Source organism: Neofelis nebulosa, chromosome 4, assembly GCF_028018385.1.
Source record: "Neofelis nebulosa isolate mNeoNeb1 chromosome 4, mNeoNeb1.pri, whole genome shotgun sequence".
NCBI classification, from domain to species: Eukaryota; Metazoa; Chordata; class Mammalia; order Carnivora; family Felidae; genus Neofelis; species Neofelis nebulosa.
Genome location: NC_080785.1, coordinates 24,025,510 through 24,039,878, shown reverse-complemented (window position 1 = coordinate 24,039,878; position 14,369 = coordinate 24,025,510). Strand labels below are relative to the sequence as shown.

Here is a 14,369-nt window from a genome sequence, read left to right as displayed (position 1 = left end):
ATTTACATTTATCCTTCATAAATTTCGTTTTGTGTTTTCAGTCCATTGTTTTTATCTCTTCAGATATTTTTTATTTTGTTGATGTGTCTTTCATGGCATTATCTAATCTTCCTAGCTTTGTATCACTAGCAAAATATATCAACTACCTCTTAAATCTTCAGCGTGTTGATAAACATCTACCACAGCAAGGCCAAATAAAGAGCCTTGCTAACATTAGAGCCTTCCATCCAGATTGATATTAAGCCAGTGATTAACAATGTGAGGATGGTTATTACCTGACTAGCATGACAGATCTTATCTTGATTTCAACAAGATGTATCTGACCTACTCTATATTATTTATCTTATCTTTCAGTCTAGTAATTTTGCCAAAAATAAAATTAGGTCAGCCTGATTTTTTTTCTTATTGAGCCAATTCTGGTTTCTGGTGCTCTCTATACCCCTTCCCTACCCTGCAAAAATCTGGCATAGAATTTTGCTGGGACTCTTTGGTAAACTCTTCATCTGTAGTTCTGAGAATTTAGTCTCTCTCTTTTTTCCTTTGAAATTGAGGAAATTGAAATAGAATTTTGTTTCTAGTCTTCTAGCTTCTTTTCTATTTTCCATGAGCTATCATGGAGATCTCAGTGTTTTAGGCTATAATTTATCTGGTTGTAGAGATTTGAATGTACTAAAAAGTTACTGGATGCTCTTTTATTATTTTTTCTTCTGTCTCAGACTTCAGTTTCCTCTTAAACATGTGTGTTCTGCTCTTTCCAATCTGGAAGATTATTCTTGAAAAAGAAATATAGAAGCAAAATAAGAGTGGAATAGGTTTGATTTTCTGTAGCATCTTTTAACATAATGTATGTTAAAAGGTCTGTATCATCTTTTTGTATCCAACTTTGCTGAAAAAAGACTCTATATTAGCACTGTATAAGCTTATATTGATCCTCTGTTATGTGCCAAGTACTGCATTAGATTCTTGGACTCAAAGATGAGTAAGACATGGTCTTGTCTCTTAAGGAATTCACAATATAGTTGAAGAAATACATATTTATATAAATAGCAAGATAATTGCTAATAGAGGATGTTTAAAATCCTGTGATGGAGCAATCAGTTGTGTTTAAGGTGGTAGGTTTATATGAACCTCCACAGAGGAAGCTCTGTTTAAGTGTACTCTTTTTTTTTTTTTTTTAAGAGATAGAGAGCTCAAGTGTGAGCAGAGGAGAGGGGCGGAGAAGGAGAGAGAGAGAGAGGGAGAGAGGGAGAGAGAGAAAATCTTAAGCAGGCTCCATGCCCAGTGCGGAGCCCAACTCAGGGCCTAATACCATGCATGACACTGGGATCATGACCTGAGCTGAAATCAAGAGTCGCATGCTCGACCGACTGAGCCACCCAGGTGCCCCAGTTTAAGTGGACTCTTGAAGGAAGTATGGACATTTTGGGTGGATTGGGATGTTACTGGAGGAAGAACTTTTTTTTTTTTTTTCAAGGAAGAACAGCATGTATAAGTAGATGGAGGGTAAGGGCCAACATGATGGAGAAATCTTAAAATAATCCTATAGTATGGTTGCAATATGGAATATAAAGGGGAGTCCCAGGAAATGAGGCTGGAGAGACAAGCAGGATCATATCAGAAAGAGCCTGTATACTGTGATAGAATTTGGACATCAGTAGGCACATGGGTGTCACTGAAGGGTTTTAAGCAAGGGATATGATCAAAACTAGCGTCGTCAGAGTCCTTTTTTATGCTATATAGGTCAGTTTAGGCTAGGTTATATTGTGCCAACAAACAATCCCCTAATTTTATTTTATTTATTTATTAAAAAATTTTTAATGTTTATTTTTGAGAGACATAGAGCGCAAATGAGGGAGAGACAGAGAGAGGGGGACACACAGAATCCCAAGCAGGCTCCAGGCTCTGAGCTGTCAGCACAGAGCCTGACGCAGGGCTCCAACCCACAAACCACAAGATCATGACCTCAGCCAAAGTCAGACGCTTAACTGACTGAGTCACAGGCGCACCAACAATCCCCCAATTTTAGTGGCTTGTAATAATAAAGGTTTATTTTTTGCTAATGCTGCATTTTTATCTTGCAGCCCATTTCTAGGACCCAGGCAAGAGATGCACCTCTTGTCTAAGATATTAACCTTGTGATACAGGGAAATGAGACATTACTCTGAAAGCTGCTATTCAGACGTAAGATGTGTAATTTCCTCATATTTCTTGGTCTACAACAGGTCATATGGCCAAGCCTGACATCAGCTGTGCGGGAACCTGACATCAACTGGGCAGAACGTCTAATCCTCCAGGAGGGAGGGGAAATGAATATTTTGAATAATAATAATATCTACTTACATGCATCAAATTCTGTTTCTTTACTTTCTGAGATTAGTCGGAGCTGCTGGTAGCCATGTTCCTAGTGACTTAAAGTAACCTGAGGGAATGATGATAGTAGTGTGCAAAGAAATAGGAGACTAGAAAATGTCCTCACAGCTTTCGTCTCTGCATTTGCTGGGGCTGCTGTGGTTCCTGAAAGTTTTCTAAGTATTTGTGAACTAATAGGAGAGTGCCATGATCAGACTTGACTTGTATTTTAGATTACTTCAGATGCAGTATGGAGAATGGGGAGAATGCATGAGAGTAGAAGCAGGAAGAACAGTTAGTACCTTACGCAGAAAGAATGGTTAATAATCTGTTTCAGATATGGAAGTATAAACTAGGGCCCTAATAGTGGGATTGGAAAGTTGAAGATGAATATTTTTAGAGTCACCCCAGAGGTAGAACCAGGTTCTGGTTATTGTAGGGAAAAGTGAAAGAGAAGAGCGTTATGGTCATTTAGGGCATTTGGGTGGATAGGATATTTGGGTGGATGGTGGTGTCATTCACCAACATAGGAGGTAAAATAGTAGTGGGAGAAGCTACCTTAATTTTAAACATGTTGCGTTTGAGATATCTGTGGAACATCTAAGTAGGAGTGGCTAGTAGACAAACTGGACATGCTCTTATGGGGCTCAGAGGATGTAAAGAGTTATTCCAATGGTGATTCCTGGGATGTAAGGGTAAGAAATCATGGATAAGAAGGAAAGGCAATAGGGGCACCTGGGTGGCTCAACCAGTCAAGTGTCCAACTTCGGCTCAGGTCATGATCTCACGGTTCATGAGTTTGAGCCACGTGTCGGGCTCTGTGCTGACAGCTCAGAGCCTGGAGCCTGCTTCAGATTCTGTGTTTCTCTCTCTTTCTCTGCCCCTCCCCTGCTCACACTCCATCTCTGTCTTTCAAAAATGAATAAACATTTTTTTTTAAATTAAAAAAAAAGAAGGAATGGGAATAAAGGAAATGGCCAAGAGGTTGAAAGGAAAAGGATCAGTGAGCTAAAGTCAGTGTGAGAGCGTAGTAGGAGTAATTGAACAAAAAGGCTAAAAAGAGAGACCAGAGAGCAAATTACCCAAATAAGGTCTTCTGGACATGCAACAATTTCTGGTGATGATAAGATCTGGAGTGTAATTTTGGTAGTGATTAGCTGAGGTAGAATGAAGGAGAACATCATTAGAGATAAGCTGAAGGAACTTGAAGGCCAGATCTTCATGGGCCACCCACATGCATTGTTGAAATCACCTGATGTTGCAGAACTTCTGGTTGTCTACTCAATATCCAGTTTTTGTTTTTGTTTTTAATATTTATTCATTTCTTGAGAGAGAGAGTGGGAGTGGGAGAGCGGCAGAGAGAGAGGGAGACACAGAATCTGAAGTAGGCTCCAGGCTCTGAGATGTCAGTACAGAGCCCAATGCGGGGCTTGAACTCACAAACTGCAAGAACATGACCTGAGTGGAAGTCAGACACTTAACTGACTTGAGCCACCCAGGCGCCCCATCAATATCCACTTTCTAACTGCTTCCTTCTAACAGATCTGTGTGCAATGTGCACTGGAAAAACTATACTTGGAATTAGATTCAGCTGCATTTGGCAGTAACCACCAAAAACAATGGTTTATATGCACATGAGTTTATTTTCTCATAAAATACACTGTCTTTCTTCATGTAAAATCATCATCGTTTCATATCTTTTATAGCATTTATGGTATTTATTACATTCTGAATAAGTTATTTGGGTGATTTATTAATTCTGCTGACCTGTAACCCTAAGAATGTATGTATTGTATTTACAAAGAAATACAGAGATAAGCATTACAAGGTTAGTATGGTAACTCCGCAAAGATTAGGGACTCTGTCCCCAATGACTTCTGTCATTTTGCTTCATCATTATGTTGCTTCTGTACTTTCACGGTTCAAGGTGACTTCTGGAGCTCAAGGCATTATTTCTGTATTATAACCATCAAGAAGGAGGAAGGGCAAAGGCAAAAAAAGGCCTTCCCAGAAGCCCCATCCAACAATTTCCACCTACCTTTCATCTGCTAAGCCCAGGTTAATGATGGAATTTAGGATGACTAGAATCTGAGAGATGAATTTAATAGATGACAGCTAGGAGAGGAGGAAATGACATAATTGAATGGCATGACCTTAACAGAGTTGCTTTTTATAAGAGAGTGAAGAAATAGTGTACTGGCAGAGTGTTTGGCAAGTGCAGAGGTTCTAAGGGGGGTATACCAGCGATTTTAAGGAATAGCAAAGAGGCCAGTGCAGCTGGAGTAGAGTAAGAGAGAGTTGTATAGATGAGGCCAGCTGGTAACAGGGAGACATATCATACATGGTCTCGATAGGTCATATTAAGGATTTTAGGCTTTGGCTTTGGGTCTGAATGAGATAGGAAACCATTAGAAAGTTTCAAGCAGAGTTTGGCATGATCTGACCTAAGTTTTAACTAGATCATTCTGGCTGGAAAGTTGAGAATAGACTGAAAGGGGTCAGTAAGGAGACCATTTAGGAGGTTACTCCAATGACCAGATGAGAGGTGATGATAGTTTGGATCTGAAAATAGTAGTGAAGATGGGAGGAGTGGGTTAGATTCTGCGTATATTTAGAAAGTAGATTAAACCAGATATGCTAATGAATTCGACTTGTGTTTGAAAGAAAGAGAGGAATTAAGGATGACTTTAGAGCCTTTGGCCAGAACAACCATAAGGATGAGGACAACAGGGAAACATTGTTTAAAATGAAGATAATTGTTTTGGTACAGAGACTTACTGTAGGTGTAGTCAGTATCTTCCTGTTTCAATATATTCCTGTTGCTTGTCTGTATCCATTTCTCCCTTCTCAGTGTACATTTAACTGACTTTCAGTACATTCATTCACTATTTTGCTCAACAAATGTCTGTTGAACAATTATAAAGTGTTCCAGCCTTTATCAGTTCAGTTTTCTTTGGTTGCAAGTTGACTTAAGCAAAAAAGAAAGGGAGGGTGAGAGAAGGGGGATATTATAAGGATAATAGGAGTAACTCACAAAATCAAAGGAAATGCTGAAGAATCGTACCTGGGAAGAGCCCTGAACCATAGTGTCATCTCACAGAAGTTTAGGTAGCATAATGGACATAATGTTTTTATTAGGGTAACCTTATCTGGATAAATTGCTCGTATCAAGTATCAAATTTAATAATGATACTGAGCTAGATGCTGAGGTAGGAGTGGTGGTGGAGGAGGCATCCAAAGCTTGAATAAAATAGAATATATACTCAGAAAGTTTTAATAGCATTGAGTAATAAATCATATAGTAACTTATTCAAATTAGAATGTAATAAATACAATAAAAGATGAAACAAAGATGATTTTATATTAACAAAAATAATGTAGTTTTAATTTTAGATATAAATAGGTTTTAAAGGAAAGATAAGCAAGAGAAAACATTGAAGAGAAACTTTTTTGTTCATTAATACAACATGAGAATATTATTTATGTTGTGAAGACATAAAATATGATGTATCCATATTATGTAATAATATACAGCCATCAGAAATTATGTTGCCCAGACATACTTAATGAGAAGGGAAGTGATCATTATATTTTAAGTGAAAACAAAAAGGGTTATAAAATAACATGAACAGAAAATATCAATTTAATTTTTTTTTTTTTAATTTTTTTTTCAACGTTTTTTTTTTTTTTTAATTTTATTTTTGGGACAGAGAGAGACAGAGCATGAACGGGGGAGGGGCAGAGAGAGAGGGAGACACAGAATCGGAAACAGGCTCCAGGCTCCGAGCCATCAGCCCAGAGCCTGATGCGGGGCTCGAACTCACGGACCGCGAGATTGTGACCTGGCTGAAGTCGGACGCTTAACCGACTGCGCCACCCAGGCGCCCCAATATCAATTTAATTTAAAGAGAGAGTGAGTGTGTGTGTGTGTGTGTGTGTGTGTGTGTGCGTGCATGTGCTCTCTAGTTTATAGAGTTTACATTATCCTTATTAGATTTGGAAATTTGTGTGGATTAGTGTGGATATGAGGTGGAGGTGAGGGTAGTATAGAAGGCAAAGAAAACAGTCAGGCTGTTGTAATTATCCAAGTAGGAGAAGATAAAGGCCTGTCCTAAGACAGGAAATAGAAGAAATCTAATAAGAGAGATATTAAGATGGGGGTAGAATTGATGGAATCTGGTGACAATTGTGTGTTGGGGTGGATGCACTGTGTGATAAGAGAGGAGGATGAGTTTCTAGTCTTGTATAATTGGATAAATGGTAGTACTACTTCTAGTTTATGTCGTAGTTCTTATAACACTAGTAAAAGCACTGAAAATGTCAAATTATCTGTGTTAAGAAAAAAATGGTGAGGGGAAATATCTAGAGAGACAGATGAAAGTGAGAAATAATTTCTTTTGAAGATTTTTTAGACTTGCTATTTTGATCTACGTTTACTATTGTACTCTTGGTTCTAATTTAAACTAGTAATTTCTAAGTCTGAGTTTTAGAATTTATGGGATGATTTTTAAATCCCTGTACGATCTTCAGGATCTTGTTTTTATCATATGTACTAAACTCATTTTTGTTGTAGGCCCTAAAGAAGATCAGTTTGACAGAGTATTGTGATATAAGGAAGTAGAAAAATTTGAGTATTAAAAAGCTGTAACTTTGAGGGAGGCATTAGGGAGCTTTAGTAGGGTTTATGCTTTTGGAGACAGCATCAATACTGAGCTGAATCTTTTCCTTTGTTGAAACAAAAAAGATCTTGAAGCTTGTGTGGTGGGCTGAATTTCTCTTTTGGTAGAATGTTCTAGCTTTTGAAAATAAATAGATCTCTTGACTTTTTAAAATAGCTTTATTAAGATATATTTTCATACTGTGGCATTCATTCATTTAAGGTATACAGTTCAGTGTTTGGGCTCAGAGAGATGGGGAGACAGAGAATCCAAAGCAGGCTCAGAGCTGTCAGCACAGAGCCCGATGCGGGGCTCAAACTCACGAACTGTGAGATCATGACCTGAGCTGAAGTTGGATGCTTAACCGAATGAGCCACCCATGCACCCCTACAATTCAGTGTTTCTTTTATGTTTATAAAGTTGTGCGACCATCACTATAATCTAATCTTATTTTAGAACATATTCAGCATCCCCAAAAGAAACCTGTAGTAATCACTCCCCTATTCCTCCTCCTACTCCACTCTGCCCTCACCACCTCCAGGCAACCGCGAATCCATTTTCTATCTCTGTAGATTTGCCTGTTCTGGACATTTCATATAAATGAGATCAAACAATACTTACAGACCTCTTGACTTTTAAAGTCTTTCCCGTCCTAAATTTATTATTTTTGTGTTTCATATTTTTAAAGGTCACCTGAAAGTTTATAGTATTTATAGCTCTATCTTGCCTGATAAATTTGTTTGATTCTACTTCATACTTGTGCCCCATCGTTTAATACAATACTTTGTACATAATATATACCAAATGATTTGTAGTATTTCATGTTTTTTTTTTTTTATGGACATTAAAAGGTATGCTTTGTTGATACTGTTCCCGTGTCTGAAATTCATTTACTGTTTTTTATTTCCATTTTCTCCCCTAACTTCTTGCTTTCTAGCTGAATAGTGTTTATACTTACACTACTGCTGGAAAGTTTTTTATTCCTGCAGATTTATTTAGTTACATAGTACCTTGTAGGAGAGAGGTCAGAAGTTTACTGAAAAGAAAATGAAACCCATTAGGAAACTGTTAGTTTTACCTTTATTTTATTGTTATTTTTTTTTATTTTGAAGTCATCTCTACACCCAATATAGGGCTCAGACTCACAACCCTGAGATCAAGAGTCACATGCTCTACCGACTGAGCAAGCCAAGCACCTTGAAACTGTTAGGTTTATCTTAATACTTCATTTCTCAGTTCCTTTAGATCTTACCTCATTTTTCTTCCTTTTTTCCCCCCCTCTTTTTGAGTTTTGCTGCCTATGGCTTTTTGGATTGTTTTTCCTATCATATACTTTACATTTGACAAAAGGTGAAAAGTATACTTGGGATTCCTACAAATGCCACATAAAATATAACAAACACTGTTTATTTATTTATACTTTTAAGTGTATTTATTTTGAGAGAGAGAGAGCGTGCATGCAAGTGGGCGAGGGGCAGAGAGAGAGGGAAAGAGAGAGAATCCCAAGCACACTTCGTGCTGTCAGCGTAGAGCCCTATGCAGGGCTTGATCCCATCAACTGCAACATCATGCCTGAGCTGAGATCAAGAGCTGGACGCTTAACTGACTGAGCCACCCAAGCACATTATTTTAAATTCCATAATTGAACTTGTTAAAAAAAAAAAAAAAAAGGAAAATCCTCAAGGGGAAATAATGAAGAGGGAATTAAAAAACAAAGTGGTAAATATATAAGTTAAAACTATGGCCTTGAATAATTAAGAGGCTTCAGTTTCAACAACCATACTGGAACAGGAGACTTTCCTGTCTCCCTCCATGAAGCTACATTCCTCAGAAGGTCACACTACTGAAAAGATGGTGATCTAGAAAAACATCTGTCTAGCAATATGATGTCAAGAAGTTTGTCCACACTGTATGAGTCCTAGGTAAAAAAATTTTTTCTGAGAATTGGTTGCCATGGGCTTGTTCTCCTGTATTTTGGTTTAGAATGTCCCTCTTTGCAGTTTCAGCAACCCAAAGCTGAGAAATTAACATAAAAGGTAGCCCTGAATCAGTCAGTGACAGTCACATGGCATCAGGCCGAAGCAAATGCAAAACTTCTCTATAGTAGTATCTTCAGTATAGGCCACACAGGATTCCTACAGCTAAAAGTACCCTAAAGATTTTTTTTTTTTTTTTTTTTTTTTTTTTTTTTATTTTTATTTTTGGGACAGAGAGAGACTGAGCATGAACGGGGGAGGGGCAGAGAGAGAGGGAGACACAGAATCGGAAACAGGCTCCAGGCTCCGAGCCATCAGCCCAGAGCCTGACGCGGGGCTCGAACTCACAGACCGCGAGATCGTGACCTGGCTGAAGTCGGACGCTTAACCGACTGCGCCACCCAGGCGCCCCTAAAGATTTTTTTTTTAATAGAACTTTAAAAAAATACAGTCATCTACAGTCATCAAGAAGCACCTGGGTGGATCAGTCGGTTAAGCATCTGACTTTGGATCAAGTCATGATCTTGCAGTTTGTAAGTTTGAGCCCCATGGTGGGCTCTGTGCTTACATCTCAGAACCTGGAGTCTGCTTTGGATTTTGTGTCTCCCTCTCTCTCTGCCCCTCCCTGCTCGCACTCTCTCTCTTTCTCAAAAATAAATAAACGTTAAAAAAAATAATAAGTGAAAAATACAGTCATCAAAATTTAAAACTCAGTGAACAGCATCAATGATAGAATGGATAAATTGTGGCATGTTCATACAATGGAATACTCTAAAGCAATGGAAATGAATAAATTGTTGCTATGCACAAGATCATGGCTGAATAAAGACAATGCTGAATAAAGAAGGCCAGACACAAAAGAATATGTACTATATGGTTTAATTTATATAAAGCTAAAAGCCCTAACATATGGTGTTAAAAGTTGTGATAGTGAAGGAGGGGACAGTGATTGGGAGGGAGGACGAGGGAGGTTTCTAGGGTGCTGGTAACATTGCATTTCTTGACCTGGGTGGTAGCTACATGGTTATTTCACTTTGTGATAATTCATTGAATTTATGATTTGCTCAAAATAATAGAGAGCAGGAAAGGAAAATGTAATAAATATCATAGAAAAGAAAGGATAAATAGAAAGGACAGTAAAAGATGGCAGAAATAAATTCAAATCCATCAGTAATCATATTAAAGTGAATGAGTTACACTTACCACTTAAAAGACAGATTGTCTGTTGTAGCATGTTTCCAGGATGGCTGTTAGTTCATTTCCTTTATACATATGCTATCCTCCCACCCAAAGTTTGAGTTTATTTGTCTACACACCTTGAATCTGGGCTGGCTTTAGTGACTTGTTTGACCACTAGAAGGTACTAGAAGTGACATTTTGGGACTTCCAAGGCTAGGTCATGAGAAGTTTTTGCAGCTTCCATCTGGCTTCTTTGAACATTGTTTTTTGGAATGCTCTCCCATGGAACACAGTTTGGGAACCCAGCTGCCATGCTGTGAAAAGCTCAAGCCAGATGGAGAGGCCCAGCTGAGCTCCCAATCAGCAGCCAGCGTCAACTGCCAGCCATATGAATGAGTGAAGAAGTCATCTTGGACCTTCCAGTCTTAGCCGACACCATATGGAGAAAAACCCAGGCACCAGGCATATGGACCCGGTCTAGCCATCTTCAGCCATTAGAGCCACCCTATGTGAAGCCCCAGATGTCACGAAGCAGACACAGACCATCCCTGCTATACCCTGTCTGAATTCTTGACTCTCACAGTCATGAGCATAAGATGATTGTAGTTTTATGATGTTAAGTTTTGGAGTACTTTGTTTATAGCAGTAGATAATTGAAACAGAATTTGGTACCTGGAAGTGAGGTGCAGCTATAACCTAAAATTTAGATTGGCTCTGGGACTTGGTGGTGAGTAGAAGCTTCAGGCACCTTGAGGAGACTGTTAGTCAAGGCTTGAAACACAGCGAGAAAAGTATTATTGGAGGCTGGGTAACAGGGAACCTTTGTTATATAAATGGTACAAGGTTTGTTAGCACTGTCATATCTGGTAATGTGGAAGATAGAAAATGTATCCAATGAATTGGATTTATCCAAAGAGATTTCTAGGCAGAATGTTGGCAAGTATTACCTAGTTTCTTCTAACTGCCTATGATAAGGTTTAAGTATAGAGATGAATGAGGTAAAAAATGAGCTATATTCAGTTTTTAATCAGAACTTGCAGGGGGAAATGTTTCTAGCCCAGGATCTATTGTGTTATAAAATAAAACTTTTTTCTCATCTCTAGTTGTTCTAAATGACCAATGACTTAAAGAAATGGCTTCAGAACAAATAAAATTCAAGATGCTGCCAATAAAACATGGCCTCATAGTAAAGATCTCAAGCGTTCAAATATAAATTCCTTTGTTAAGACTTCAGAAAGATATGTCAGTGTTTCATAGAATGTTTTAGCTAGATAAAAAGATGCCCAAAGACCTTAAAGGAATACCTCTTAGACTCTTCTCTTTTACATAATAGGACCTTAAGGATGTTTTCTTACAGTAGCCTCAGAACACAGAACTTAAGATCGAGAAAGAAGGTTGGTGTGGCTCTGTCTCCTGGAGTGAACTCCCGTAAGAGTCATAGAAAATCTACAAGGTTTTTAAATAGTACTAATAGAAGCAGCTTCAGCTTGGATTAAGGAACAGAGACAGTAAAAACTGAAAATAAACCTTTGGATTTCTAATCATCTACAAGCGGGAAGCAGGCTGAGAAGGCTACTCTATTGCAAACATTAACCATCTCTTACGTAAAAGGAAAGATGACTCAGAGGTGGAGCCAAGAGTTTTGGAGAATCATTCACAGGGAGTAGGTTTGGGCTGTTATCAAGGAACTGGTGACATGTGTCTGATTAACTTTCAGAATTGCTATGGACCAGTAACTGCTATGTGTTTCTTGTTCCTTCCCCTTCTTCCTCATAGTTTGAATGAGAGTGTTAATTGTGGTTATCCTGAGTCAGTCTCACTGTTGTACGTTTGTATGTTGGGTGTGTGGGAGCAGATAATTTGTTTCTTTATTCAGATCAAGAGGAACTATACTCCAGTAGCTGTACCTGAGGAACTGCATCTGAGGAGCCTCAATCACACCTGGACCTGAATTAGATAATCAAGATTCTGGACATCAAGCTGATGCCATTATGAGATGAGACTTTTGAAGGTCTTAGAAGAGGGTGAGTGTGTTTGCATGTGGGAGGGACCTGCTGGGACCAGAGGGTGGAACGTGGTAGCTTTTCTTCACAGTGGCCATTGTCAGTTTCTTCCTTGCCGTTCAGAGATGGAGTCTATTGTTCTCCCTTTGAATCTAGACTGGCCTTAATGACTTACTTGACCAATTGAATGTCACTTTTTGGGCCTTCTGAGGCTATGTTATAAGAAACTTTGCAGTTTCCGCCTATGCCTTTTGGAATACTCACTCTCAGAACCCAGCCGCCATACTTTAAGAAGCCTAAGCCAGATGGAGAGGACACATGTAGGCACTGGTTGATAGCCCCAGTGAGCTACCAACAAATAGCATCAACTGTCAGCCATGTGAGTGAGTGAAGGAAGCATGTTGGACAGTCCAGCCCTAGCAAACAACACCTGGAGAAGAACTGGGGTCTCAAATAGCTCCTGTTGAGACATCCTAGCCATCTTCATCTGTTCAAGTCATCCCACCTGAGGTCCCAGACATTGTGGATCAGAGACATGCTGTCTCTGTTGTGCCCTGTTAGACTTTGTGGCCCACGGAATCGTGAGAATAATAAAATGATTGTTGATTACCACTAAGCTCTGGGGTAGTTTTTTATGTAGTAATAGATGACTGCAACGTCTTTAGGTTGAATATAAAATAATCCAGCTCTATGCAGTTTGTTAAGAGGCATACCTAAGAAAACATAAGGAATCAGATTGAAAGTAAAGTATGGAAAAACATATTCTAAAAGAAAGCTGATATAGCAGGGCATCAGTAGGCAAAATTAACTTGAAGGCCAAAATCATTATTAGAATTTTAAAAGTCACAAAAAAATTATAAAAGGAATAATTAGCCAGGAAGCCATAATAGTTCCAAATCAGTATGCATCCAATACAATGGCCTCAAAATATATAGATAGAATATAGATGGAAAGAGTATATATACAATTATAGGAAAATTGATAAAATCTACAAACAATATTTTAACGTATTTTTCTCGGTGTTTGGAGGTCAAACAGATAAAAAATTTGAGAAGATTGGAACAAATGACCACCAAGCTTGATTTGATAGGCCTGTACAGAATCCTGCACATAATAGATGAGAATATACTTTGTTTTTAAGCAGTTTTAAAAAAAATTGAAAAAATACTGAATTCATAAAGCAAGTCTCACCAAAACCAATGAATGGATAGTTAAACAGACTATTCATCCTAACAAAGATCGAAATTAAGCCAAAAGATGATCAAAATAACTATGTATTTGGAAATTTAGAAGCATACTTCTAAGTAACTCATAGGTCAAAGAAGAAATAGTAATACAAATCAGAAATAAAACTAACTTACCAAAACTAACTCAAGAAGAAATGAAGACCTGAATAGACCTATAATCGTTACATATATTGAATTTAGTAAGTAAAAATGTATTTAAGGTATGCAATTTGAAAAGTTTTGACGTAGGTACACAACTGTGAAACTGTCATCACGGTTAAAGAATGTATCTATCCCCTCTGAAGTCTTCTGCCCCTTCCCACTTAACCTTATCCCCAGGCAGTTACTAACTGCTTTATGTTACAATAGATGAGTTGGCATTTAAAAAATAATTTTATATAAATCATGTAGTGTGTACTCTTTTGGGGAGGGGGTTGTTACAGTTCTTCCACTTAGCATCATTATTTTGAGATTCATTCATGCTGTTGAGTGGTCAAGGTTCATTCCTTTTACTTCTTAGTAGTATTACATTGTAATGGTTAAACCACACTTTGTTTTTTTACCTGCTGGCAGACATTTGGGTTATTTCCAGTTTGGGGCTCTTAGCTGCTATGAACATTTGTGTACAAGTACTTATAGACAGACATATGCTTTCATTTTTTTGAAATGATACATACATACATACATATACATATATGTATACATATATGTATACATATACATACATACATACATGTAGGAGTGTAATATTTAGATCACATAAGTATGTTTAACTTTAAAAAAACTGCCAAATTGTTTTCCAAAATGTTTTTGCCATTTTACATTCCCACCAAAAGTATGGGAGTTCCTCCACATCCTTGTCAACGTTTGGTATGGGCCATCTTTATTTTTAGCCATTCTAGTAAGTGTACAGGACTATACAGCATGTAGTTGAATTTTGCTTTATTAATGCAAATGATAATCTCTCTTTCAATTGAC

At 38.0% G+C, this 14,369-nt stretch overlaps 1 protein-coding gene and 1 long non-coding RNA gene across 3 annotated transcripts in view; both read left to right on the top strand.

Annotated features, from left to right (window-relative positions):
- LOC131509003 (uncharacterized) overlaps positions 1-12,781 on the top strand; it is a 33,809-nt gene extending 21,028 nt beyond the window's left edge. The window contains exons 2-3 of the long non-coding RNA XR_009260251.1: positions 12,039-12,186; positions 12,322-12,781. This is a non-coding gene — a long non-coding RNA (uncharacterized LOC131509003). The remainder of the gene's footprint in view (positions 1-12,038; positions 12,187-12,321) is intronic.
- AHCYL2 (adenosylhomocysteinase like 2) overlaps positions 1-14,369 on the top strand; it is a 170,957-nt gene that overhangs the window by 30,941 nt on the left and 125,647 nt on the right. The gene's annotated exons all lie outside the window — the stretch shown is intronic.